This window comes from Sciurus vulgaris, assembly GCF_902686455.1.
Source record: "Sciurus vulgaris genome assembly, chromosome: 9".
Classification (NCBI taxonomy): Eukaryota; Metazoa; Chordata; class Mammalia; order Rodentia; family Sciuridae; genus Sciurus; species Sciurus vulgaris.
Window position 1 is genome coordinate 30737922 of NC_136469.1, and position 26966 is coordinate 30764887.

At 37.9% G+C, this 26966-nt stretch overlaps 1 protein-coding gene across 4 annotated transcripts in view; it reads left to right on the top strand.

Annotated features, from left to right (window-relative positions):
* The first annotated feature begins 237 nt into the window (after positions 1-237).
* The window catches only part of ARFIP1 (ARF interacting protein 1), a 104917-nt gene continuing 78188 nt past the window's right edge, over positions 238-26966 (top strand). For 2 of the 4 annotated variants that reach the window (XM_079153440.1, XM_079153443.1), the window contains exon 1: positions 258-465. The gene's annotated coding sequence lies outside the window, so the exon portion shown is untranslated. Of the gene's footprint in view, positions 466-557; positions 577-26966 lie in introns of those variants that run through there. The other 2 variants (XM_079153441.1, XM_079153442.1) reach the window with 2 other exon arrangements.

The following is a 26966-nucleotide window of genomic DNA, read 5'->3' on the forward strand; positions in this document are numbered from 1 at the left end:
AATTACCCGGGCAACGGCACCAGCGGAGTCCCGGATGTGGTTGCTAGGGCCGCAGCGGGAGGGGCGGGGCCAGACTCTGGAGAGGGGCGGAGGGAAACTCGTGGGAGGTGCGCTGGCACCACCGAGACGTGGAGGCGCCGGACCCGATTTAGGGAGAGAGAGGCCGTCCAGAGCTAAGGACAACACTACTTCCGGTCCCCTCACTTCCGGCTTCGCTGCTCCTGGTGCTGGTTCTGGGGTGGGTTGAGAGGTCGCTGGTCCGAGTGTCCTCGGCGGTTGGTCAGTGTGAGCCTGTGACAGCTGCAGTTGCTCCCCGCCCCTGAGGATCCGAGGTGCGTGGGGGAGGGGAAGAAGGAAGAGGTCCGGGTCGCGTTTCCGCTCACTTCTTGCTCGAGTTGAGGCGATTCCAGAGAGCAGCGGCAGGATAATCTTCGACTTGAGAGCTGCCGGGTTCCCTGCAGACAGGTGAGGGCGGTGTGGGCCCGCCGGGGAAAGGGCGGGGGAAGATGGTTTGAGGGCGGACACGTTGCCTTTGGCTCCACTGCTCCGGACTTTTCACCGAGGACTTCTATCTTGGTCTGTAGCGTATCTTGCTAATATTCTGCCTCTGGTTTCGGCCCCTTCGTTCCTGCAGTCCTGCCGAGTGTACCCCAGGAACAGTGGCGTGAGGGAGGAGGACGACCCTTTGGGTCAGCACCCTCGGTTTGCATGCAATGAGTGGAAAACGGTTGCAGGGTCCAGATCTTGACGAAGTGTCGGAGTGGGCCACCCTCGGGTTTGGTGTCCAACTTTCATTTCGCGTCCCCTCCCTGCATCCTTCACTTCCTCTCTACAGTGGAGAGGAAGGGAGATAGTGATAGTCCCTTGGAGAGGTTCGTCTGGCAGTGGTGCAGGGAGGAGCCCTGCCCGAGAAAAGTCCCAAGACTTGACTGCTTCTGAGGACGTCCAAGGAATACTGGAGTTTAGGGAAGGGATTTGTGGCCATATCTTCTGGTCCGTCCCTCTTTGCCCAGTTATTGCTGCTTACGTGTCTAGGGAAGGAAACTTTTCTTTTTAACACAGTTTTTAAACTCAAGACTTTTCCTCTCTTACTTTATTATTGCTTCCTTGGCTTTGTTCTTATCTTCCTCTTGAGCCCTTTGATCTCAAAAAGTTTGTGCTTTACACTTCCTGCAGATCCTTTAACCACCCGTTTAGGATTTCTGTTTCTTGTCCCTTTTCTCCTAAGTATGCTTACTGAGTTCTTAATTGAAGAGGAAACAATGGAAGATCTGCAGGACTTTTCATCAACGTGTGTTTTCGTGCTTTCACCTGTAAGCGTGTGTTCACGTTTGCCATTTCCTTAACTTCGTTGACCGAAAGGTACACCAGATTGGTTACTTTCAGCCAGCCCTTTATAGGTTACGTTTAGCCAGCTGCAGGGATTGGCCATTTCATTACTGCGCTTTCAGAATAAGTACAGCCAACTATTTTAGTACTGTTTTAATTGTACTTTTCCATCGTTTTTGTTTTCCTTGTTCAACGGGACCAACGCCCTTTCCTAGACACAAAGTTCAATACCATTATCTGGGGAAATAGACAATATTTCTATTCTAATTTTATTTTCTGGAATAAGATTCCTTCCTTAATTTGGTTCCTTTTCAAGTCCATATATTAGTTTTCCTTAGATTATGATTTGACTTGATTCTGTGCTATGAGTTGAGGTCTGTGGATTTTCGAGGGTCTTCTTCATCCCCATCCCTGAAATCATATGCCAGGTTTTGTTTGAGTGCCTTTTTTTTTTTTTTTTTTTGCCCTGTTCTGGAGAGAATGTCCATTTTTATGCAAGTTCTCAAAAGAAATATATGTCTAAATAGATTAAAAGCACTTCTTAGTGTCTTGTTGAAGTTAGTGAAAACAGATTTTTTGGTGGAGCTGTTATTTTCCCAAATTGTAAATGGCTTGTTTGGGGCCAAGAAGAGTAGAATGCAGGGATTCCAACTTGATATTGAAATCTCTAAGTACTTCAGAATTTAAGTGTGTCTACATTTCTTCCTAGACTTACAGAAGGAAGTGACACTATTTATTTAGTTCCTGATTTGTGGTTTGAGGTTTCTCTTTAGGCATGACTGGCTGCAGCCAATGCTTTGGTGATCCAGGGGATTAATAAACTCATGTGCTTAGGTACAGCTGAGTAAAAGATTTATATTCTGGTTGTACTTTGCTTTCATATCTTGTTTTTCACTTGGCATTTACCTTGGGCTTTAGTTTTTCAAGGAACAAATAAGATATTTCTTCCATGTGGATCCTAAGCCTTTGTTATGTTGCTGCTTTCTCTTGACAAACCCTCTCCCTCCATTCTACATTAGGTATTTTAATGATAGTATCTTAGTAAGTTAGAATCTTTCCAAACTTAAGTTTTAGAATTCATACTTATTGATTTGATTGTGAAGTATTTTTTGATTGAAGGTTAAAGTTCTAAAGGTTTGAACCTTGTTTCATATAATTTTAGAACTTGAGGGGTTATACAACTTTTCAGAATCAGTCTAACTAGTTTCTGGTGTTATTTTGCTCACAAAATAATCTTCTTCTGTGTAGCATCTGGAGCAGTCAACATAACTTTTTAAAGAATGTTATGTTAAAATTAGTTTCTTTCTAAGGTAATGACAAATTCAGAAGATATATTTTATCTAACCCCATAGTGACAATTGCATTTGTTTGCCTACTGTGTGCCAGAAATCATGCTTAGTCTTTACATGAGTATTTCATCTAATCCTGTTAGCAACTTCATAAGGTGACTAACCCCCCTGTTTTTATAGATGAAGAGACTGAAACAAATGGCTAACTGGAGCTAACATAATCTGTTCAGAATTACACAGATGAAGCCAGGATTTGATCCTAGGTGTTTGGCGGCAGACTACTCTATAGTTAGAGTTCCGTTACATTCTTTTGGGAATGAATTGGGGATATGTCACCTGATTTTCTATCAGACATTAAGAAAAGGTCTTTTCCTATACTGCTCTTCAGTAGATGAACAATTACTTGAATGTCCTAGTGAAAAGTACAACAAAAAGAAGTGAATTTGAACAGGGTTTATAGGATGGTAGTCAGTAGGGCTTTCCCACCAAGGTGGGTATAAATCTGTGGGTGTATTGTGTTCCTTAATGACATACAAGGAGTGGAAAATATGAAAATAAGTTTATGAAAATATGAAAATTTAATAATCTTGGCATAAAAACCATTTTTAAGCATAAATAAATTTCAGAATAGTAAATTTGGGATAGAGAAAGGTATATATTTAGCAGGGAACTTAAGGTAATATACCTACAGATGAAAAGCAGTATTTGTACAGATTAAAAAAGTGAGTTGTTCCACATACTGTGGAAGTTGATGACTTAAGGTCCATGACGATCTAAAAGATGTATACCAGCATTACTTCTGGGATCTAGAAAAAACTTTGTCACTTTACCTTAATCACTAGAATCTGAATCACTGGGTATTGAGCTTTTTTTGTTCGTTAGTTGTGGTGGTGCTGGGGATTGAATCTAGGATCTTGTGCATGTTAGACAAATTCTCTACCACTGAACTATATCCCTAGCCCACAGTGATTCAGTATTTGGAAAAATTCAGATCTCCTCTCAAAGGACAAAGATTTGTCACCAAAAATAAATGTTTAGAATATTTTGGGCTTTGAAGGCAGTTGTAAAACTGGTAATTGTTCAGTTCTTTTGTGAAAATAGTTTTATCATTGCCATCTTCTCAACTTAAAGTTTTTGTTTGATCTTATTTCTATCTGCTATTGCATTGAAATAGCAGCTCCTTGATATTCATGCTTGATTCTCTTTGATCCTTTGGGGAGCAGTAACAGATTTTGGAGCAGGATTGTAAGAGCAGCAGACTTGGGGATGAGGCCTAAAATCATCCAGAGGGGAAATCAGTTGGTGAACACCCATTTCTGCTAGCTTGAGATAGAATCCTAGAGCAGGGTTTTCAAACTTTTCTGCATCATAGCATACATACAAAATAATTACATTTGTGTTGTGTACTGTAGCTAGGCCCTCCCTAGCTCACTGAAAGTTTTTGGGGGCAAGGGAGTGGGACAGTATTTCAGCATATCTGTAATCCATTCTTGGCATGTTGGTTGGAAAGTTTTGCCCTAAAGAAGAAAATGTTCTTCCATGTTTAATACCTTTATGTTTGTTTAGCATGTAATAATTTACAAAGCACTTTCATATGTTCTCATGTTTATTCCAGCCAAGTCATTTAGTGAAACAAATAACATAGCCATGTTAGAAATGAAGAAATTGAGATTTAGGTAAAGTGCTTTGTACAAGGTCTTACACCTAAAAGGGAATGGATCAAGAATTCATGTGCTAGGTAGAAAAATCCTTAGGGGTTCATGCAAGGACCTGTAATCTCTAGGATGCCCAGGACCCTGTCTGCTTTGGTTGTTATTTCTGTTTTCTGAGGTAGTTTCCAGGCACCTAGAACCCCATAATAGTTATCATTTATTGAGTGCTAATCTGGCTTTCTAAATCACTATAGTGATTAAATAATTTCAGGACATTGAGAGTAGAGATCAGGCTACATCCCTGACCCTAGATTATTTCTTAAAAATAGACTTATAGCCTCTTTCTGTATTTTCTACTTTTCTATACAGTATACAATTACTTTTAAAATTAAAATATTTTAATTATTAAAGTACTATACTATTGGTTCTTTTGGTGCTGGGGATCAAACCCAGGGCCTTGTGCATGCTAGGCATGCACTCTCCCACTGAACTATGTACCCTACCCTTATATTATATGTTCTTGAAAGAAAAATTCTAATAGCAGATAGAAGTTTCTTCTACTCCCCAGTCCCTCTAACCCTCATGTCTTCTCTCAGTTAATTTGAGAAGTAGCTATTAGGAATCAGATGAAATATATGAGGAAGCCCCAAACCTATTCTCTCTAATATGATAGTAACTAGCCACATGTGGCTGTTTAAATTAGTTGAAATAAAATTAAAAATTCAGTTCCTCAGTTGCACCAGCCTCATTTCAGTGCTCAGTGGCCACTTGTGGCTTGTGGCTGCTTTTTATGGGACAGTGCACTTTGGAACATTACCAACATTTGCCAGCCTGCTAAAATGTTAAAATATTATATGTTTGGTAACATATAGTATATTTTTGAAGCAAGATTTTGAAAATCCCTATGTTCCCCATGGTGCCTAGCAGTTTTTGTTTTAGCTGATGAAATATTATTGCCGTGTTCTCTCTCAGTTTTTAACTAAATCCAGATGGTCAAAGTCTAAGTCTAATGTTTTTCTTGGATACTTGGAGATTATGGTTAGCTGCTTTTCTAGGATAAAGATGTCAGCTTTCTAAGGACATAAGTGTTTCCTCTCTTGAGCTCTAGATGTATATATCTTGGTATCTGATTGACAGCCTCTTAAATATCTTAAAGGTCTTTCAAATCCAGTATGTCTCAGACTAAACTGATTTCCCTTCCTTCCTCCCAAACACTGGTCCTTTTTCTTTGTTCCTTTTTTTTTTTTTTTTTTTTTTTTGAGTGAAAGATGCCATTATATTTCATTTACTAATCCAGAAAACTAGGAGTGATCCTTATATCCCTGCCCCTGAAACATCAAATGTGTCAAGTTTTATAATTCTTACTTTCTAAATGTCATTTGAATCTATTCCCATTTCCACTCACACCACCTTAGCTTGTTACCATTATCTTGACTGAAACTTCAGTACCATTCTTGGCTACTTTTGACCCTTCTGTAATCTGTTACCCATCCTGAAGACAATAATTTATTTTGAAATATGTCTGATTTTCATGCTCTTCTTTAATCGTTCTATGGCTTTCCATTGCTTCCAGAGTAAAAATAAAACTCCTTATCAATGCATGGTGCCCCAGCTTCATCTTCTGCCTAACTCCCCACTTTACCCAGGCTGGCCTGTTTTAGTCCTTTGTACTTTGATTGCTCCCTGCCATTTTTGTCATGCTTTTCTCTTTGTCTGAACCATTCTTCTTTCACTTCACTTGTTACCTCCTGTCATGCATGTTTCACACCTGAGTTCAAGTTTTGCTTCTTTAGGGAATACTCCTACCTCCCAGATTAAGGTAATAACATCATACATTTCCAAAGTTACAGATGATTTATTTGTTGGTTTATAAGGTTGCTTTTCCCTTCAGTGGCCTATAAACCCTTTGAAGGTAGGAACAATATCTAGTTGTCTTTTTTTCTCCATTATTAAATTCCTAGGACCTAGGTCAGGCCTGACATCTATATATCAACTCATTAAATTTCTAAGTTGATGTGAAGATTTCAGCTCATGGAGTTTTGTAATATAAATTTTGAATATGAGTTTTTATAAACATAGTTGTTAAAATAGTAGTAGTTAGCTGGATTCTGTGGCATATCCCTGTAATCCCAGCAACTTGGGAGGCTGAGGCAGGAGGATCAAAAATTCAAAGCCATCCTCAGCAATTAAGTGAGGCCCTGAGCACTTAGCCAGACTGTCTCAAAATAAAAAATAAAAAGGGCTGGGGATATGGCTCGTGGTTAAATACCCCTTGGTTTAATCCCAGTGCAAAAAAAAGTTAAATTGCTAGACTAAATTGCCAGTTTTTCAAATATGTGGAAACAAATTATTAGTTATATAAATATAACATGTTCTTGGATTATTTATAGTAAGCTTTAAGTAACAGTTTTATTGTAATATGGTATAAAGGTCATGTATACCCCCTACCTTTTATTAACATTAATATGTTAATAAATATGCTCATTAAATAATATATTAACATAATTATGCTTCCTATTATTAACATATATATTAACATATTCATTATATATTTGTTAAAATTAACCAATATTGACACATTATATTAATTAAGTCCGTATTTTATTCATATTGCCTGATGTCCTTTTTCTGTTTCAAGATCCCATCCAGGGTACTATAATCTATTTAGTTGTCGCGTGTTCTTTTGGTTTGACAGTTTCTCAGATATCCTTGTTTTTGAAAGATTGATAGTTTAAAGATTATGAGTCAGGTAGTTTGTATACTGTCCCTTAACTGAGATTTATTTGATGTGTTTCTCATAATGAGACTGATTAATGTGTTTTGGGGAGGAAGACCACATTGCCATTTCCATTATGCATTGAGAGTATCATACTGTCAATACCACTCAGTACCATTGATGTCAAACCTTGATGACTTGGCTTGTCAGGTTTGTACACTATGAAGTAACTTTTTTTCTCTTTCCTTTGTATATTGTAATTCTTAGAAGAGAACCTCCTACTGAAGGACATAATTGGAGAATGGGGAATTATGGTTCACTTCCTATAGGGTCAAGTATTTATAAAAACTTTTGGGAAATATTCTATATGGGAAACTTATCTGTTCTTCCCATTTATTGATTTATTCATTTATATCAGTATTGACTCATGGATATTTATTTTATACTGAATTATAATCCAGTAGTTTTATTTTTTGCTTATATTGTTCTAGCCTTAGCCATTTGGAGAGCTTTTAGTTAATGTCTATATTCCTTCGACATACCCCCATCATTGTGAGATTTGTGTAGTTTTCTTTTCGACTTTTGAGCAATTATTATTTTTTTTATAACTTTCTGACACTACAACATGCCCCAGGCTTATCTTGGTGTGTATTACCTGCCCCAGTCCTAGAATCAGCACTTTCTCCAAGGAGCCCTTATTCTTTTTATTAGAGAATGATTAGAAACCAGTTCCTGAGTTCTGTGTGTTTTGTCATTACTTTTGAGGTTCATGGTTTCTAGGCCCTCTCAGAAGACAGAACAAGAAATATATGGTTGTATACTAACCTACGCATATGCACACTATATGTAATGATCTGTATGTATATTAAGCTATACTCAGGTTATGTACCATGAACTTTTTTCTATTGAAAAAATTCCCTGTAAATTTTTAATGGGTTTATTTGATATGGTTTTGGTGATTTAGTAACAGAGTAACTCTCCAATTATTCATTGCTAAGGGAGAAAAACAGTTCATCCTTATACTAGGTAACCTGTTAGATCTTAGAATGAAATTATTTATGGCAAACACTGAAACAGTGGTTCTCTTGGTTTTTGGTTGGCTTCACTGCTAATGTTCTGAAACTCAACTGGCCATATATGAAGAATGCAGCCACCCTTCACTGAATTTTATAGTTTATTTACAGCCTGTTTTCAGAGATCAGCTTAGTTTTTGTTTTTTATTTTTTATTTTTTTGTTACCAGGGATTGCAGGGCATTTAACCGCTGAACCACACCCCCATCCCTTTTTAAATATTTTATTTAGAGACAGAGTCTCCCTGAGTAGCTTAGGGCCTTGCTAAGTTGCTGAAGCTGGCTTTGAACTTGATCCTCCTGCCTCAGTCTCCCAGCTGCTGAGATTATAGGCATGGAGAGTGTTATCCTTTACTTCTTAATAGTTTCTCTAACAATCTGAAGAAGGAAAAGAAAAAGTCTTCTCCAAACAGTTAATTTTGTACTTGGTTAAAAATTGATTATGGCGGTGGAGATGGGCATAATTGAGTATCTGTTAGATTGACTGCTAAGTTGCTCTTTACAACTGTAATTAAGAATTAACTGCATTTGGTCAAAGTATCTGAATTTATCTTACGAGTTTATCTTTTTTGATTTTTTCCCCTTTTCTTTTTGGAGCTGGGGATTGAACCCAGAAATTTGTGCTTGCAACGCAATCTCTTTACCACCAGCTACATCCCAGCCCTTTTGTGTTAATCTTAATGAGCAACTTGAACTTAATTAGTATCTAAAAGGACTTGTAGATGTCTGTCAAAACAGCTTTTACAGTTACCAAATAGGTATTACTATAAAGACAGAGCATGAGGTGATTCTGTATTCTCTTATTTCTTTTTATTTGGTTATTCTGTTTATAAAAGAAATGTGATATATTTTGAATATATTGCTTGGTAAATCATTTTCAGTTCACTATCATTTGCATTGGATAGTAGGGAAAGATTTTTTTTTTTCCTTTAGGAAAGCTATCATAGAAAACAAAATTATTTTAAGTTGGTTTGATGAAACAAAACGTCTGTATTTTGGATATTGTTTTCAACTCTAAACATGTTTTTTTAATTGTAGTCACTGCGTAGTTTAATTCAAATTTAACTGTAAAAGTAAGTTCAACTTGAAAATTAATATTGAACTATGAAATCAAAACAAGTCTTGCTATTCTCTTCCCGTTTATTCATGAATGAGAAAGAGTGGACATATTCTAATAGATTCTATTGAGAGTGAGAGATATAGAGCCACTTTCTTTAATCTTTAATCTTTAGCATGGTAACCAGACTCTGGAATGTCACAGAACAGTCAAAGAAGCTCAGCAAGATTGGATCAAAGCAAGCCGGTCTTGCTACTTTCAGTTCAGTGTTCTGTATTTAACCTTGACTCACCAATTGGAACTCATTCCATATGTGTTGTTATTTATAGTACTTCTCAAACTTTTTTTTTTTTTTTGCTACTCACACAAAGAATTACTCAAGATGTTTCTGTGAAGATTTATTATAAAAACATCAGTAAATTTCTCTGAAGACTTATGTGTACTGTTTTGTACAAGTGAATTTTGCTTTAGCTTCTATTATATATTTTACTAAATTCATAATCCAATGTGATGTGCCTTTTTTATCATGTGTATGCTTGCCCTGTTTATATCTGCCCTCTTGTGTCTTGGGCATACTATTTTAGACCTCCAGTGGTATATGAGCACTTGCATTATGATTTCTGTTCAACAACTCTCATCCCATAGAAACTTTAGTATCAGACTGCTGCGTCTTTGAACTAAGCGGCAGCATTGACTGTACATGGAGTCTGCTTTTTGTTTTTCTCTTCTATCCATGGAGTCTTTTGTTTCACCTAGGCTCTTATCTTTGGGGATCTGGCAAAATTAATACCAGGCTGCTTTATTCCCAGGGATCTAAGACCCCAAATGCATTTTGTTGTATGGTATAAAATTCTCCCTCATTATTTTCCCTTTGGATAGACCTATTTATTCAGCTTACAGAAATCAAAAAATGATTTTTATAGTAAAATCAAAACAGCCCCAGTTAGATGACTTATAAATTCAGGTGATATTATGTATACATCTTTACAAATGCTAATTAGTAATTCTTTTTGTAAGCCTTGGATCCTTACACTCATTATTTAATGAATAACTCTGGCTAATTATAGAATATGAACTCCAGAAATGGCTTTATGACATTTTTGGCTTCCAGTATAACTGCCTGGGGGCTTGAATATGAGTGGTAGTTTTATAGTAGTAATTTATTGTTCTGCTTTAAAGATAATTGAACTTATATAAATATATATCTTTGGGAAGGGCATTGCTGGAGTTTGAACCCTGGTCCCTGCTTATACTAAGCGAGTGCTCAGCCACTGAACTGGAACCCCAGCAAAAAATGTGTGTCTTAAACAGCACAAATTACAAGTCATTAACTTTTTAATCTTTTCACTCATATATGTTAGTCATCAAACTTATGAACAAGCTTATCTTTACAAAATAATTGTAAAGTAGGCCAGAGCATTTAAAATATGAATAACATAAGATTTAGTATATTTCCCTGCAATTCTTGGAAAATAGTTTTCCTCCTCCTCCCTTTTTTTTTTTTTTTTTTAAGTGCTGGGAATCCAACCCAGGGCCTTGCATATGCTAGGCAAGCACTCTACTAATGAGCCACATCCCCTGGCCAATTTCAGTTTTGTGCTATGTTTTACTTACTGTCTGCCTCAGGTTATTTGGTCTTTCCTGGAGTGGATGCTAATGGATATTTTCCTAATTGTGCTACTTTAATATTAGGGAGCAGATGATAAATTCTATTTCATAAGAAGTAGAAGGTAGCAAAAATGAACTGCCCTGACGATCTGTAATTTTCAACATTCCATTCTTCGCTGTCTCTTACAGGTTCCTTCCTCTTTTGATTCTTGCCTTAGTGAAAGATTGCCACCTTTTATCTAAGGGTAATTCTTTTACCTTTGCTCAGAATTTTTTTACTGTTATTAAAAATATTTAAATCTAATTTTTAAACTTATAGAACATTTTCAGAAAGAGTACAGAGAATTCCCTTGTATTCCTCACCCTACTCCCCCTGATGCTGACATCTTACATAACCATAATTAACAAGGATAGGCAGTTAACATTGGTATAATATTATTGATTAAACTGCCAGATCTTATTAGAATTAAACCAAATTTTCAACTCCTGTCCTTTTTCTGTTCCAGGAGTCTATCCAGGAACCCTCCATTGTCTTCTCTAGTCTAAGTTCTCATTCTTTCTTTGTTTCTCATGAACATGACACTTTTGAAGAGAACAGATAGGTTAATTTTTTAGCATGTCTCTTAATTGTGTTTTGTACAGTGTCTAAGCTTATACATTTTAGCATTTACTGAGTGAATCTTGTTGGCAACATTTGTGGTATGTGTCTGATGATGATTCTGTTTGCTGTTATTTCCTTTGTATATTTTTAATTGAAGTTCTTTTATAAGGAAGAGTCACTTTTTCTCCTGTTTTGCTGTTTGTTTATGTCATTGTGGACTCATTAATACTTATTCTGTGTTTTTAAATCCAGTGCTATCCTTTATTTATTTCAGTTTTTTTTTTTTATTGTAAACAAATGGGATACATGTTGTTTCTCTGTTTGTACATGGCGTAAAGGCATACCATTTGTGTAATCATAAATTTACATAGAGTAATGTTGTTTGATTCATTCTGTTATTTTTTCCCTTCCCCCCACCCTCACACCCCTCTTTACCCTCTATACGTACTTCCTTCCTCAATACTTGCCCCCCTCCCTAACCCTAACTCTAACCCTAACACTATCCCTTCCCTCCCCCCCCATTATGTGTCATCCTCCACTTATTAGCGATATCATTCGTCCTTTGGCTTTTTGAGATTGGCTTATCTCACTTAGCATGATATTCTCCAATTTCATCCATTTGCCTGCAAATGCCATAATTTTATCATTCTTTATGGCTGAGTAATATTCATTGTATATATATACCACAGTTTCTTATCCACTCATCAATTGAAGGGCATCTAGGTTGGTTCCACAGTCTGCCTATTGTGAATTGAGCAGCTATGAACATTGATGTGGCTGTATCATCTGTAGTATGCTGATTTTAAGTCCCTTTGGGTATAGGCCCAAGGAGTGGGATAGCTGGGTCACAATGGAGGGTCCATTCAAGTTTTCTAAGGAATCTCCACACTGCTTTCCAGAGTGGCCGCACTAATTTGCAGCCCACCAGCAATGTATGAGTGTACCTTTCTACCCACATTCCTCGCCAACACCTGTTGTTGCTCGTATTTCTTGATAATCGCCATTCTAATTGGGGTGAGATGGAATCTTAGGGTGGTTTTGATTTGCATTTCTCTTATTACTAGAGATGTTGAACATTTTTTCCATATGTTTGTTGATTGCTTGTAGATCTTCTTCTGTGAAGTGTCTATTCATTTCCTTAGCCCATTCGTCGACTGGATTATTTGAATTCTTGGAGTAGAGTTTTTTTGAGTTCTTTATAGATTCTTGGAGATTAGTGTGCTCTATCTGAAGTATGATTGGCAAAGATATTCTCCCACTCTGTAGGCTCTTTCTTTTGGCATTGCTGATAGTTTTCCTTTGCTGAGAGAAGCTTTTTAGTTTGAATCTATCCCAGTGGTTGATTCTAGCTTTATTTCTTGTGCTATGGGAGTCCCTGTTAAGGAAGTCTGCATCCTAGACCAAACAAGGTGAGATTTGGACCTACTTTTTCTTCTATAATCTGCAGGGTCTCTGGTCTGATTCCGAGGTCCCTTAATCCATTTTTGAGTTTAGTTTCGTGCATGGGTGAGAGATATGGGTTTAGTTTCATTCTGTTGCATATGGATTTCCAATTCTCCCAGCACCATTTGTTGAAGAGGCTATCTTTTCTCCATTGCATATTTTTGGCACCTTTGTCTAGTATGAGAAAATTGTATTTTATTTGGGTTCGTGTCCGAGTCCTCTATTCTATACCATTGATCTACCTTTCTATTTTGGTACCAATACCATGCCGTTTTTGTTACTATTGCTTTGTAGTAGAGTTGAAGATCTGGTATTGCAATACCCTGTTTTCACTCTTTCCTGCTAAGGATTGCTTTAGCTATTCTGGGTTTCTTATTCCAGATGAATTTCATAATTGCTTCCTCTATTTCTGTAAGGTACGTCATTGGGATTTTAATTGGAATTGCATTGAATTTGTATAGCACTTTAGGTAGTACGGCCATTTTGACAATATTAATTCTTCCTATCCAAGAACATGGAAGATCTTTCCATCTTCTAAGGTGTTCTTTAATTTCTTTCTTTAGTGTTGTATAGTTCTCATTGTAGAGGTCTTTCACCTCTTTTGTGAGATTGATTCCCAAGTATTTTATTTTTTCGAGGCTATTGTGAATGGGGTAGTTTTCCTAATTTCTCTTTCTGAAGATTCATCACTTATGTATAAAATGCGTTGGATTTATGGGCATTGATCTGTAACCTACTACTTTACTGAATTCACTTATGAGTTCTAAGAGTTTTCTGGTGGAATTTCCAGGTTCCTCTAAATATATAATCATGTCATCAGCAAAGAGGGATAGTTTGAGTTCTTCTTTCCAATTCGTATCCCTTTAATTTCTTTGGTTTGTCTAATTGCTCTGGCTAGAGTCTCAAGAACGATGTTGAATAGAAGTGGTGAAAGAGGGCATCCCTGCCTTGTTCCAGGTTTTAGGGGGAATGCTTTCAGTTTTTCACCATTTAGAATGATATTAGCCATGGGCTTAGCGTAAATGGCCTTTACAATGTTAAGGAATGTTCCCACTATCCCTATTTTTTCTAGTGTTTTGAGCATGAAGGGGTGCTGTATTTTATCCAAATGCTTTTTCTGCATCTATTGAAATAATCATGTGATTCTTGACTTTAAGTCTATTAATATGGTGAATTACGTTTATTGATTTCCTGATGTTGAACCAACCTTGCATCCCTGGGATGAAACCCACTTGATCGTGGTGCACTATCTTTTTAATATGTTTTTGTATGCGATTTGCTAAAATTTTGTTGAGAATTTTTGTGTCGATGTTCATTAAGGATATTGGTCTGAAATTTTCTTTCCTTGATGAGTCTCTGTCTGGTTTAGGTATCAGTGTGATATTGGCTTCATAGAATGAGTTTGGGAGGGTTCCCTCCTCTTCTATTTTATGGAATACTTTGAGAAGTATTGGAATGAGCTCTTCTTTAAAGGTTTTGTAGAACTCGGCTGAGAACCCATCTGGTCCCGGACTTTTCTTTGTTGTAGGCTTTTGATGACTTCTTCTATTTCAGTACTTGAAATTGGTCTATTTAAATTGTGTATGTCCTCCTCGTTCAGTTTAGGCAATTCATATGTCTCTAGAAACCTGTTGATGTCTTCGAAATTTTCTGTTTTGTTGGAGTATAGATTTTCAAAATAGCTTCTAATTATGTTTTTATTTCAATCCTGTCTGTTGTGATATTTCCTTGTTCGTTCCGAATTTTAGTGATTTGGGTTTTCTCTCGTCTTCTCTTTGTTAGTGTGGCTAAACGTTTATCAATTTTGTTTATTTTTTTGAAGAACCAACTATTTATTTTGTCAATTTTTTGTATTGTTTCTTTTGTTTCAATTTCATTGATTTCAGCTCTGAGTTTAACTATTTCCTGTCTTCTACTACTTTTGGTGCTGTTCTGTTCTTCTTTTTCTAGGGCTTTGAGCTGTAGTGTTAGGCCGTTTATTTGTTGAGTTTTACTTCTTTTATTAAATGGGCTCCATGAAATAAATTTCCCCCTAAGTACTGCTTTCATAGTGTCCCAGAGATTTTGATATGATGTTTCTTTGTTCTCATTTACCTCTAAGAATTTTTTAATTTCCTTCCTAATATCTTCTGTTATCTATTCATCATATAATAGCATATTGTTTAATCTCCAGATGTTGGAATAGTTTCTGTGTTTTACTCTTTCATTTATTTCTAACTTCAATCCATTATGATCTGATAGAATACATGGTAGTGTCTCTATCTTCTTGTATTTGCTGACATTAGCTTTGTGGCATAATATATGGTCTATTTTAGAGAAGGATCCATGTGCTGCTGAGAAGAAAGTGTATTCGCTCTTGGTTGGATGGTATATTCTATAAATGTCCGTTAAGTCTAAATTATTGATTGTGTTATTGAGATCTATGGTTTCTTTGTTCAATTTTTGTCTGGAAGATCTGTCCAGTGGTGAGAGAGGCGTGTTAAAATCACCTAGTATTATTGTGTTGTGGTCTATTTGGTTTCTGAAATTGAGAAGGATTTGTTTGACATACATAGATGAGCCACTGTTTGGGGCATAGTTGTTTATGATTGTTATATCTTGCTGATTTATGCTTCCCTTAAGCAGTATGAAATGACCTTCTTTATCCCTTCTGACTAACTTTGGCTTGAAGTCCACATTATCGGAAATGAGGATAGATACTCCAGCTTTTTTGCTGAGTCCATGTGCATGGTATGTTTTTCCCCATCCTTTCACCTTTAGTCTATGGGTATCTTTTTCTATGAGGTGAGTCTCTTGCAGGCAACATATTGTTGGATCTTTCTTTTTAATCCAATCTGCCAGTCTATGTCTTTTGATTGATGAATTCAGGCCATTAACATTCAGGGTTATTATAGAGATATGATTTGGTTTCTCGGTCATTTGGTTCATTTTTAAAATTTTATTTATTTATTTGTTTGACACAACTTGTTTCCTCCTTTATTTGACAATTCCTTTAGGATAATTCCTCCCTTTGCTGATTTGCTTCTTTGTTTTTCATCTCTTCCTCATGGAATATTTTGCTGAGAATGTTTCTGTAATGCTGGCTTTCTTTTTGTAATTCTTTTAGCTTTTGTTTATCATGGAAGGATTTTATTTCATCGTCAAATTTGAAGGTAAGTTTTGCTGGGTATAAGATTCTTGGTTGGCATCCATTTTCTTTCAGGGCTTGAAAAATGTTGTTCCAGGCCCTTCTAGCTTTTAGGGTCTGGATTGAAAAATCTGCTGATATCCATATTGGTTTCCCCCTGAATGTAATTTGGTTCTTTTCTCTCACAGCCTTTAAAATTCTGTCTTATTTTGTATGTTAGGTATTTTCATTATAATGTGCCTTGGTGTGGGGCTGTTGTAATTTTGTGTATTTTGGAGTCCTATAAACCTCTTGAACTTGATTTTCCATTTCATTCTTCAGATTTGGGAAATTTTCTGATATTATTTCATTGAATAAATTGTTCATTCCTTTGGCTTGTTTCTCTAGGCCCTTCCTCAATCCCAATAATTCTTAAATTTGGCCTTTTCATGATATCCCATAGTTCTTGGAGATTCTGTTCATGATTTCTTACCATCTTCTCTGTTTGTTCAGCTTTGTTTTCAAGGTTAAATATTTTGTCTTCAATGTCTGAGGTTCTGTCTTCCAGGTGTTCTATCCTATTGGTTATGCTTTCTATGGAGTTCTTAATTTGGTTTATTGTTTCCTTCATGTCAAGGATTTCTGTTTGGTTTTTTTTCAATATCTCTAACTCTTTATTGAAATGATCTTTTGCTTCCTGTATTTGCTCTTTTAATTGTCGATTGGTGCGATCATTCAGTGCTTGCATTTGCTCTTTCATCTCATCATTCAGTGCGTGCATTTGCTCTTTCATCTCATCGTTTGCTTCTCTGATCATTTTAATTATGTACATTCTGAACTCCTTTTCTGTCATATCTTCTGCCATGCTGTCATTGGGTTTTATTGATGTAACATCTAGATTTGTTTGCAGCATTTTCTTTCCTTGTTTTCTCATATTGTTCAGGTATCAGTGGACCGCTGAGATATTGCAGATTTCCTCTATTGACTTACAATTTCCCTGAAGATTTCTATATATATCCCCCCTTAGCCTTCAGTAGGCTGAAGTCTTGGAGGAAGTTGATAATGTGGTGCTCCACAAGGAAGCTGCCTCTCTAGGAGTGGTGGCCTTCAGGTGGGGTATAATCCCTGCTAGTGGGCAGAGGTGCCTCCACTTGTTGACCAATGGTCATCCAAAGGGGACCTAGGCTGCGGGCTGAGGCAAGGCCTGTTTGGGCCTGAGTCTCTGGTTTTACCATCCTTGTGGGGAAACCTCACCCGGCAGGGAAGACTCACCCGGTGGGGAGGTCTCGCTGGTCAGTTCCCTCCTAGAGGTTCCCCTCAATTTACAGCTACTGCCTGGGCTGGGCTGCCTTCCTCTGCAAAGTTCCCAGGGGCCCGGCCCTACTTCCTGGGCCTGGGAGCCTCACCCTTCGCAGATGAATCTCCTTAGGCTGCCCCTCCTCAGAGAATCTGCCCGCAGGCCTGGAACCTTCGCTCCGCCCTAAGCCAGTCTCTGTGCGGCTCTTCCACCAAGAAACTTCCTAGATCCTGGGACCCTGCTCTGCACCTAATTGCCTAGCTATGCGGCCCCTCCTCTGAGCAGCCACCTGTGGCCCCGTACAATCGCTCTGAGTCCCAGAGACCCGCCACACGCCTCTTCCTCCAGACAGCCGCCCTGTATTCCAGTGCAGTCACTAGGAGTCCAAGAAACTCACTGCGTGCCTCCACCTCCCACCAACCACCCGTAGCCCTGGGCAATCAATCACTCCGAGTCGAAGTGACCCTCCCCGTTCCTCCTCCTTCTCCAGATAACCCCCCCGGGTGTTCAGGAGCGGTCGCTCTGAGTGGCTCTGAATCCACGTGACCCGCTGCACAGGTCCTCTGGGCAACCGCCCGGAGCTCTGGGTGCGGCCACTCAAGACCGAGCCACCCACCACACTTCTCCTCCAGGCAGCCCCCCTGTGTTCAGGAGCTGTCACTTTAAGTCCAAACAACTCACCACTCGCCTTCTCCTCTGAGCAGCCGCCTGGAGCGCTAATGCAGTCACTGCAAGTCCAAACGACCCACCGCGCTCCTCCTCCTCCTCCTCCTCCTAGTCCTCCGGGCAGGCCCCGGGGTTCAGAAGTGGTCTGAGTCCAAACAGCTCGCCACGCAGCCCCTTCTCTGGCAACCGCCTGTAGCTCTGGTGTAGTCCCTCTGATTCCAAGTGGCCGCGCTCCTCTTCCTCCTCCTCGTCCTCAGGGCAGGCCCCGGTGTTCAGAAGCATCGTTCTGAGTCCAAACAGCTCGCCGCGCGGCTTCTCCTCTGGCAACCGCCTGTAGCTCTGGTGCAGTCACTCCGAATCCAAGCAGCCACGCTCCTCCTCCTCCTCCTCAGGGCAGGCCCCGGTGTCCTGAGTCCACACAGCTCTCCTCGCCACTCCTCCCCTGGGCAGCCGCCGGAGCCCCAGTGGTTGCTCCGAGTCCCAGCGCTGTGCCGAGCGGCCTCCTTTACGGCGCTCCCAGTTGTCCGCGTTCACTGCTCCAGCGGGGGAGGGGCGTCTCGCCGGCAGCTCTACTTCACGAAGTTCCCTGCGTTCCGGGACCACCGTCCCATCCGGGACGCCTTCCCAACGGGTAGAGTCACCCGGCTGCTTTGAGTTGGTCCCAAGTGTCTCAATATCTCCTCTTTTGAATCCTGAGTCCTGGAGCAACATGAAATGCAGCCACCCTCTAGGCCGCCATCTTGAAACCTCTATTTCAGTTTTTTAAGGAGCACTAGTGACTCCTGTGTTTTTTTGGATAACCCCCCGCCTTTTTTTTCTTTTAGATTTTTCTTAGTTTCTGACACAAGATGATGTTCTAACCCATCTTATGTTTTCCTGTATCAGTCTTAGAGTCAACTACTTTGTCTAAGGGTCTTGATTCTTTTTATTGAAGTATTTAGAGACCAAAATCTGGGCACCAGATATACTTTCTGTCACCACAGTGTCTTTGCTTCTAGGCCCTTAGTGAACAGAGCTAGGAAAGTAAACCAACACACATAAATATGTGCATATATTAAAAACTATGAATTTATACCGTTATAGTCCAACACCACAGGGGTTCCAGTCCAACACCACAGGGGTTCATTTCAGCATTTCTTCTTTCTTTCTTTCTTTCTTTCTTTCTTTCTTTCTTTCTTTCTTTCTTTCTTTCTTTCTTTCTTTCTTTCTTTCTTTCTTTCAGTAGTGACTGATTTAGAGGAATCGATGAGGGTAGGACACAACATGGGGTCTTCTGACTGCAGCTGCTGTGTGTCTTACCAATTGCCACTTGTATAAGTAGTGATGTGTGAGGCACATCATTATGTGACCAGCTTCCATGAGGAATTTAGAGCCAAGTAATTTACTTTTAGTCTAAAAATCAAAGATGAGTTCCGTTTGGCAAATATGTATTATTGGTAGATTCTTTGTCATTTATGATGACTTGACTGTTCGTTATTTGGAAAACCAGTGTTGTTAGATGTATGTAATCCTGCGAAACTATGTGTACTGATTTGTCTTAGTTTATGGGTTTGATTTTCAGTGATCTGATGTCTGAATCAGTACTGTTGAGAGATAATTAGGGAAAGTTTGTATGTGAGCTACTGGAAAGAGTGGCAGCACAGTCATTGATGGGACTCATCACAATAAATAATAATAAGTGCAAGTCTGTTTATGGGACTTTTTTTTATGTGAATGTTCCTCTGATAGATGTTAAATTAGAAATTTCCTGCTCAGCAGAGAGTGAAGTCTGCGTGACAGTGATCTGAATGAAACCACTGTGAGGTAATGAATCGTTCAAATTTGTCTATAAGTTAACATTAAAATCCATGTTAGACATTCCCTCTGTTTAATTTTTTTTTAGTTGTAGATGGACACAATATTTTATTTATTTATTTTTACTTTTATGTGGTGCTGAGGATCAAACCCAGTGCTTCACCTGTGCTAGGCAAGCACTCTACCACTGAGCCACAACCCCAGCCCATTCCCTGTGTTTTTAACTATACCCAAATGTGTCATGTCCAAAGGGAATGAAATAATAATAATGTTGGTAGTAGTAATAATAGCTGACCAGGTATGCGAGTGTAAACTGAATTTGTGCCCCATTTTAAAGCATTATAGGAGTTTAAAATTAACCAAAGTAAGATTTAAGAATGCTTTGTGATTTTTCCTGTTTAGAATGAAATCCTGTCATTTTAGGCAACATGTAGATCACTAAGTGAAATAAGCCAAGTGCAGAATGACGAATATTGGATGCTCTCACTCATATGTAAAATCTGTAAAAGTTGATCTCATAGAAGTCGAGAGTAGAATGGTAGTTACCAGAGACGGGGGGAGTAGGGGAGAACGAGGAATGGAGAGGTTGCTCAGTGAGTACTGAGATACAGGGAGGTAGAAGTAAGCAGTTCTAGTGTGCTGTTATTTCACAGTGGGTTCATTATAGGTAATAATTATGTACTGTACAACTAAAGAAACTAATAGGAAGGATTTTCAATGTTTTGGCCATAAAGAAGTAATCAGTAAGAAAATAGATGTTTAACCTGATCATACAATGTATACACGTATTGAAACATCATGTGGTATTCTATTAATATGAACAACTTCTGTTTTATCACTTGAAAAATAAATTAATTCCCCACTTATTAGTCTGCTAATTTAAATATGCTTTTTAAAATCTCTGGGTCAGAGTGCTTACAAGTAGAAAAAGTAGGTTAATTGAGCCATTCACTGAGAGCTTATTAGGTGCCAGGCATTGTACTAGGTTTTACATTTGTAGTCTCAATACACTTTTGGCAGTAGAGGTTTTCTCCCCATTTTACAGATTAGTCAGTTGAGACTGGAAAAATTAACACAGCTGTTAAGGAACAGAGCTATGACTTGAACCCAAATGAAAGTGAAAAAGATGAATACATTTAAGAAACTAAATAGAAAAAGTTATTTAAAGGTAGAAGCAAGAAATTGAGAAAACAAGCAGGTAAGGTATATTTTTAATAATAACAACAAAAGAAAGCAAAGACATTGTGTTAAGTATTTATTATTTTGTCTGCCCTTCAATATAGTAACGCTAATATATATGCTAATTTCTAAATGTTCAGGGAAAATGTATGTAAATATTTGCATTATTATGTGACTCAGATCTAAAAAGTAAATTCTGCATTCAAGGCTCATGTTGAATTAATAGAGGAAATTTATAAATAAAATACAGGATAATAATGCCTTTTCAGAGGAATATCAACGAGGAATATCAGCAGTGCTGGCATTATACTGTCTTAGAGCTTGGGTAGAATTTGAGCATGTGACTGACGATGCTTATTGCTTGAGCAGAGTCGCAGGGAAAGAAAATTTAGAAAGCTGTATGGGGAAGAGTGAGTAAGTTTGATTTATCTGATGAAGTATAATTGGAAAGAAGATGGTTGAGGTCATGGGGGGATTTTGTATACTGAGGAGTTAGCTTTTATGTTGTAGACATTTTGAAGATATACATATTGTTTTATAGTATAAAGTAGTGGTTCCTGCTGTAAAACATGTTGAGCTAGAGTGGTGAGGAGTGCTAATTTACATAAGTTGTTCATGACTGACCCTTTTGAGATGATGCTTGAACAGATATGTGAATGAAATGAGAGTTGTGTGAAAATCTGGGAATAAGAACCTCCCAGACAGAGGAACTAGTAAGAGCAAAAACAAGTTTGGTGTCTTGGAGGAACTGTGAAGAGGGCTCTAACTGGAACCAAGTGTCAGGAAAGAGTGGGGGAATGTGGTTCAAGAGGTATTTAGCAGCTAAGATTGGCATGTGTGGCATAGAAATGAGAACACCTGGCAGATGAGGGAGTTGTAAGAAGATTTGAATTGCAGTTAGCAGTAATTGAAAAAATAAGACAAATTAGGCTTGACACTAATAAAGCGTTAAGAAATGTGTGTGACAGCCAGGTGCAGTGGCATACTCTTGTACTCCTATCTGCTCAGGAGGCTGAGGCAGGAGGATTTTAAGTTTGAAGTCAGCCTGGGTAACCAGGTAACCCTGTCTCAAAATAAAAAGTGAAAAAAAGACTTGGGAGCATCCCTGGGTTCACTCCTGATAAGAGGGAGAAGGGAGGCAGGCAGATGTGCAAAAAAAAAAATAAAATATTAATGAATTTCTGTATACTTATTATCCAGGTTCAGTAATTATCTGGATTTCATCACATTTGCTTTATTCCTTTATTAATGGGTTTGAGAGTCATTTCCCTCTTAAAGCCATGAAATTGTCAGGATGAAATAAAGGGGAAAGAAGGGGTACAACAAGGACATTTATAATCATATTCCAACTCCATCCTGATTGTAGTCTGTTTTAGAAAAGTATAGAGTACCCACGGTGATAGTTTTGAGGAAGAGCTATGCTGATCAGGAAAGGAATAGAGGCAAAGTATCCTTTTTCTGAAATGCTTGGTTTGGATTTGGACTTTTTTTCAGGTTTTAGAGTATTTGCATGTACATAATGAGTATCTTGGGGATGTGACCCAAGTCTAAACACAGAATTCATTTATGTTTCATATACATCTTACATGCATAGCCTGAAGGTAATTTTGTACAATATTTTTAGCATGACTGTGACCTGTCATATGATGTCAAGTGTAGAACTTTCTATTTGTGGTCACATGTCAGAACTCAAAAAGTTTCAGATTGGAGGACTTTGGATTTTAGGTTTTTGGATTAGGAATGCTCAACCTGTACCAGCTCAACCTGTACCAGTGTTGATGGAACTGGAGTAGTTGTCCTCTTGATTTTGAGTTGAACTTAGTATACTTGTGGTTTCTTTATATGATACTTACTAGTTATTACAGTAGTTAAAATATTTGATTCTCAATAGCTATGTAATATATAAGTGAGGTTAGTAATCTCATTTTGCAATGAAGAAAGCAAAAGTTACAGAAGTAATGTGACTTCTATAAATTATATAAAGGGGCAGAGCTGGACCTTAAATTCATGTCTCCTGATAACTCCTTGGCTAGTTCATGCAACTTCGAGCAGTAGGCTTATTTGCCTAATACTTTTGAACTATGTTGACTTTTCAGTAGATTAACTGTTTTTGAAAGGCCATATTTTTACTAATACAGAAAGAAATTTCCAAGACTTTGAATTATGAGTTTTTAATAGAATTGTTTTCTCTTCTTGTAGGCAAACAAAAATCTGAATAATTTCATCCATCACAGATGGCATTTGTGCTTTTTGATATTGAAACAAAATATGGTCTCAGTTGAGATGCATAATTAGTTCACTAAGTACTGCGCCTTTCATTGTCTGAAGCCATAACTAGAACAATTAGAGTTGAATATTTGCCTTCTTTCTTCTTTCTGTTTCCTTTCTTCAATGGGGGTCTTTGTTGGGATTCATTGAAATTAAAAACGTAGTCCTTTAAATTGGAAGAAAATATAACTACTTGATAGTAAAAGGAAATACCTCTGTGAACACACATAGTCAATGACTTGAGCATTGGAAATATTCAATAGCACTTTTTTATTACATTTTCAAATAACTTTTTTAACATGGTAGATTTAAGAAGCTGCTGAATAAACTTTAAACTTATTATTATAGCACTTTATTTTTGGTTGCTCAGTGGTAACTGGATTAATGTGAAATATATGTTTTAGAAAATATAATGCCTTATGTAATTCCAAAAGACTAAAACTAAGACAAGTTCTTTTAGGTCCTTTCTAGAAAGCTTTTGGATTGTTTCTAAGCATTTTCGAAATTAAGTTTTCCCATGAATTACATAATTTATTGATAACAGCAAGAAACTTATTTCTTGCATTCCTTTGGCATCATTGAGATAGTTTTTTAGTATTTGGATCTGCCTTTATTAATGATGCCTCTTTAATTTTCCATATAATATTCACATATAAATGCTGAACTGTCAAATATAAAGACTTTTGTTGTGTAATGTCAAGGTATATATTATGGAAAACAAATAGTACCTGAAAAAAATTACATAAACTTGTTTTTTTGAGTTTTACGTCCTTTATTATAATTTTGTCTCAACATAAGCTCCTTCGTACATAAATTTTTTTAATCCTGGGTGTTGGGCAGCTACAGAAAAGACTGTAGACTAGGAGTTTGATGGGGAGGAGAGTTGCTGTGTATCCTGAGGGTGAAGATGAAGTTAGTGGTCATTTGGTATGAGGAGAACTGGGGAGAGTGTGGTGTGAGAGGAGCTGGAGAAGTGGGTAGGGTGAGATGGCAAGCGGTGTTCTGAGCCACGCAGTATTGCTATCGTAGTGTTGAAAAAGTTTGCTGGAGGGCTGTTTGGTCCACCAGAGGAAGGCAGGGCGAGGCGATTCTCCCCCAGTGCAGTTGCAGTGGGTTACATTTATGACATTAGAGTGAGTACATGTTAGGACCCATGGGACTTATTAGTCTCAGAAATAGTTTGTAGCATCAGACTGTTTATTGAATTTCTCAACCCTGACACTAGGACATAATAGGCTAGATGATTTTTTATTGGGAGGAGGGATTAATTATACAGCATTCTAGAATCTTTAACAACATCCCTGGCCTCTACCTTCCAAATGTGTGATGCTGTTATCACTCCCTCCTCAGTTGTAACTACTAGACATTGCTAAATGTTCCCTGGCAAAATTCATCCACCTCCGCCCGTTGACAACTTTGGCACTGTCAGTATCAACGATAGCATGTGCATAGTTTCAACACCAGGCTGAGTATTTCAGAACTCCTGATTCCTAGGTGTCCTGGTTTAATTCTGCAACTGTCAACTTCTAGGAATAAGAGGTTCCTGGATGCTACTGTCTCTAGGAATCTGGTATCAGCAGAAGATGGGACAAATAAGATAATCAGAGGCTAATTCTTTAGTCTTGGGTTGGTGAAAGTGAAGAATCAGAGTAAATTAAGAGAGGTGCTATTCCTTAATTGCGAAGGATGACATGGAAGTAGAAGAAACACAGTATATGTTGTCACCATCAAGAGAGCAGTGGGTTTGATTCATATAAGTACCTGAATGTGTGTGTGTTTATTTGTAGCTCACCCATTTTATTCATTCTCTCTCTCTCTTACACACACACACACACACACACACACACACACACACACACACACACACACACGTATGTGTTTATGTAAGTTGGCAGGGCTCATTGATATATTTCTGTCACCTTTGGAAAGGCATTGTAATGTAGAGTTTAAAAATTCAAGCCAGACTTAAGTCTCAGATCTCAGTTCATTGCTTGTTAGCTGTGTGTCATTAAGTAAATTTCCTAAAAATAGGAATGGTGTTGCCAAGGTCAGAGAGTTGTTATGAGGTTAGCTGAGACAATGCCGCGTGCAGCAGGTAGAATGAAAGCAGTTAGTGTGTGAAAAACACAAAGAGCTTTCCCTGGCACGTGTAAGAACTCCCCAAATGTTAGCTCTTGTTATTCATGTTGGACTTCTTTTGTAAGAGGGTGCAATATTTAATTTATTTAAATTCCTTAACGTTTTTAGGCATTAGTCTCCTCAGATGTAAAATTGTGAAAATCATATTTATCCCACAGAGCAGGTGTGAGGGCTAAATGAAATAATTCATATAATATGTTTAGCATATTGCCTTGCCTGTAATAAATATTCAGGAAAGGTCGCCTTTTAATTTTAATCATTACTATTAGTATTAAAGGAACCATAAAGCTGTCCAACAAGTTTCATAGCATTCTGATATTCTGAAAAATTTCTCGACTATTTCAGAACTCTGTGATAATCAAAAATATTCACAAAAATATTAGAAGACTATTTGAAATTTATCCACTTCTGGATTGTAAGATTGATGTCCAAGTCTTATATTGACAGCAAATGAAACCAGATTTAGCTCATTCACTCAGAAAAGGGATTTACCAAGAGGATATATAAATGTCATGAAGCTTGGAAAACCAGAATCCTGGCCATACCACTAGGAATATTGAGCACTGGTCCATTCAGGACACGGTTGCTGCCATTGTTTAGTACCAGGTGTAACAGTTTGCATTGCCAGTACCTCTATCTCTGATAGCTAGATATTGCTATGGCTTCTGCTGATCTTGCTGCAGTTACTGCTTTCCCCAAGTTCTTTGATGTCTTTAGTCTTTTATTTTTTATTTTTTTTAAACCCAGGGATGCTTTATCACTGAGCTATATCCCCAGCTCTTTTTTTTTTTTTTCTTTGAGACAAATTCTCACCAAGTTTCTTAGGGCCTCACTAAGTTGCTGAGGCTGCCCTTGAACTTGGTAATCCTGCCTCAGCCTCCATGGTCACTGGGATTACAGATGTGTACCACCACGCCCAGCCTGATACCTCTGTTTTTATTCTTACCACTAGCATTTTGAGGTGCAAGTGCTTTTGATTTGGCAGAGTTTAGGTGACAGGTCAGTGCCCTAGAGCTTGGGAAATAATATTAACGTAACTTATTATATAATATGTTTAGTACTTTCCCAAGTTAAAAAAATATATATGTATGTATGTGTGTGTATGTATACACACACACACATATATACACAGTTTATTTTTTTGTTTTATGCCTCAGTAGTACTATGAGGAAGATACTATTATCATTTTACTCTAAAGAAAAGAGTTTTAGGAATATTGCTTAAGTAAGGTTCACAGCTACAAAGTAGAGGAGCCGTGAATGGAACCCAGGCAAAGGATTTGCTGTTTTCCCGATATTTGTCTGATAACCTGGTATTTTCAGTTTTATGTGAAGCAGCTCTGCCTTTTCCCAAGGTTCAAAATGTGGCGACTTCTCCCAACATTGAGAGAGGGCTGGGGCTGGTAGCCAAAAAGAACAAGATAAACTTAATACTTGACTGAAGTCTGACTTGGCAAACCAGTTATGCCTCTATTGCTGTTTTAAGAGATCTAAGATGAGTAACAGGAATTTTTTCTTCATGGTTGCATTTCATGCTCTGCCATTCTTTAGATATTTGCCATTATTTAGATATTCTCTTGGAGGCAGTACTTACATTTTTAGATTCTGGATCAAACAACATTGTTTGTAAATGTCACTTAGGTTGATGCAGTCATTTTTACAGTGAGTATTGTCGTATTTTATTTTTTGTATGTGAGATGTATTTTGGAAAATGAATTTCTTTTGCTTCTGAGTTGTAGAGCTACAAATCAG